Genomic DNA, 2,290 nt, shown 5'->3' with positions numbered 1-2,290 from the left:
AAGAACTAACAAATCTGTCCTGGAAGAAGTCCAACCAGAATGCTCCTTGGAAGCAAAAATGGCCAGATTTTGTCTCACCTACTTTGGTCATGTTGTCAGAAGGGACCATTCCCTGGAGAAGGATATCATGCAATAACACTAGAGCCCAGAACCTCCTGGGGTTCAATTTTTTACAATGAAAAAAAAAAAAAAAACGTATCAATGTAGAAGATAATATTGTATGAAAACAAGGATTAGAGAACAAGTTTCCTTGAGAAGTGAATTCAGGGGAAGAAGCTGCTTCATGCACTAGTACACGATCCCCCACCATCTCTCCCCCACATGCATATACTCACAGACTTCAACTTCTCAGCTATGTGAACCAAAGTCACTCTTCATCAAAATGATAAATTATGGCAAAGACCTTTGATATTGGAAATACATCTGTTAAATCCCTCACCAGGAAGGGTGTATCAAATACATGAAGTACTAGACAACCACCACTTTGTAGTATGTTTTAGTAATACAGCACCAATAAAATTAAATGATACACTGTGCAATTTCTTTTACTAACAGCTATAAACTAAACAAGGCACTTTGGTGGTGCAGTGTTTAAACCATTTGGCTGCTAATCAAAAGGCCAGCAGTACCAAACCACCAGCTGCCAACACAAGAGAAAGTTTAGGCTGCCTGCTTCCATAATTATTTATAGCTTTGGAAACCCTGTGGGGCAGTTCTACTCTGTCCTATAGGGTTTGCTATGACTCAGAATCAACTGGATGGCAGTAAGTTTTGGTTTGGATAAACTGAAAATGTCATGATAATTTCCCAAAGTTATAATGAATTTTGTACCTGTCTTCACTCATACATGATAACTAGAATATATAATAATTTATCAATATAAACTCCTAAGAATGATATTTAATACCCACTATTACACAATCCATCCACCACCCCACTCTACTCCCAGAAAAAAAACAGTTGCCATTGAGTGGATTCAGGCTTATGGCGATGCCATGTGTGTCATGGTAGGACTGTCTTCTATTCAAGGCTGTGACCTTTCAGAAGCACATCGCCAGGTCTTTCTTCCAAGGTGCTGCTGAGTGGTTCAAATCTTTAACCTTTTATTAGTAGCTGACTGCTTAACTGTTCACACCATTCAGGGACTTTAGGTCTTCTAATCTGAGTGAGATATATCCTTTTCAAAATGGTCTTGGGAGTAGCTGTACTTATTGCAGTGGTATGGTCATTTTTGTCCTTTATCCTTACGGACCACTTCCCAGAGCCAGTTAAAGAGTCTTAGAAGGAAATCAGGCCTCAACTGTTAGCACACATCTCTTTTGACACAAAACAGTATTGCCCAGACTTGTCATTCACCTTACACAATTCACTTTTCTTCAGGTTCCAAAAACTATTTACAGACACTTGGTTCTAAATTACTGTTTGCTGTTTTCAAAAACCCAAATCTACACTTTATGGAAGAAAATGGACCATGCAAAAGTTACTAGAGAAAGTACACCACAGGCTCTGAAGGCAATTCCTGGTGAACAATTTCAAAAATGTTTAAGACGTTTAACTACTGTGGTAGTTAAGGTTGTGTGTCAATGTGGCTAGGCCATGGGTCTGAGTGGAATGGCAGCTGGATGTAGTTATTTTCCATGATGAGATTATAATCACCTTCATGGTGGGATCTGCTGTGAGCAGCTAAATAGTTGCCTTTGGGGTATAGCCTTCTTCCAGTATATACAGGGAAGCTTTGAGGAGGATCTCTAGCTTTTTGGCACATTTTGAATCCTGCCTTTGGCTGAGTCTTCATCTCCAGTTCCTGGACTTAAACCAGTGGCCTGTCATGTTGCCTACTGATCTTGGGATTGTGCCATTTTACCTGCCCATCTTGGGTTCGTCAGCCTCAGCAGCCAGCAGCTATATCAGTTATGAGAAGCTTCCAGCTCCAGTAGGCCTGGAACAAGAGGCAGAACTGAAGCCCAAGCTTAAGGGGTCTTTTCCCATCCCTTAGAGTCAGATGCTAAATTCGGACTTCTAGCCTTCTAATTTCCCTGGCCAATTATTTGAGAAGTGGACAGCCTCTTCCTTCTTCCTAGTCTGTCTCAGTCTGTAAGCTGGGATGATACCTGTGCACCATGCATCCTGCTGGGTTAGAAACACCAGTGGCTCAGCCTCAAAACTCACATCAACACATCACCACGGTAGGACAAACCAACAGACAAGTTTGTCTCCCTGTTGGAAACCTCTCGTACCACTCTTACCTGGGTCCCTGTGGCTGACTGCTCCTCTGTCCAGGTTCCTAGGC

The sequence above is a fragment of the Orycteropus afer genome, unplaced genomic scaffold, assembly GCF_000298275.1.
Source record: "Orycteropus afer afer isolate SDZICR_OR568_19922 unplaced genomic scaffold, OryAfe1.0 scaffold00078, whole genome shotgun sequence".
NCBI lineage: Eukaryota > Metazoa > Chordata > Mammalia > Tubulidentata > Orycteropodidae > Orycteropus > Orycteropus afer.
The sequence above is the reverse complement of the archived record's forward strand: the minus strand, read 5'-3'. Positions refer to the sequence as shown.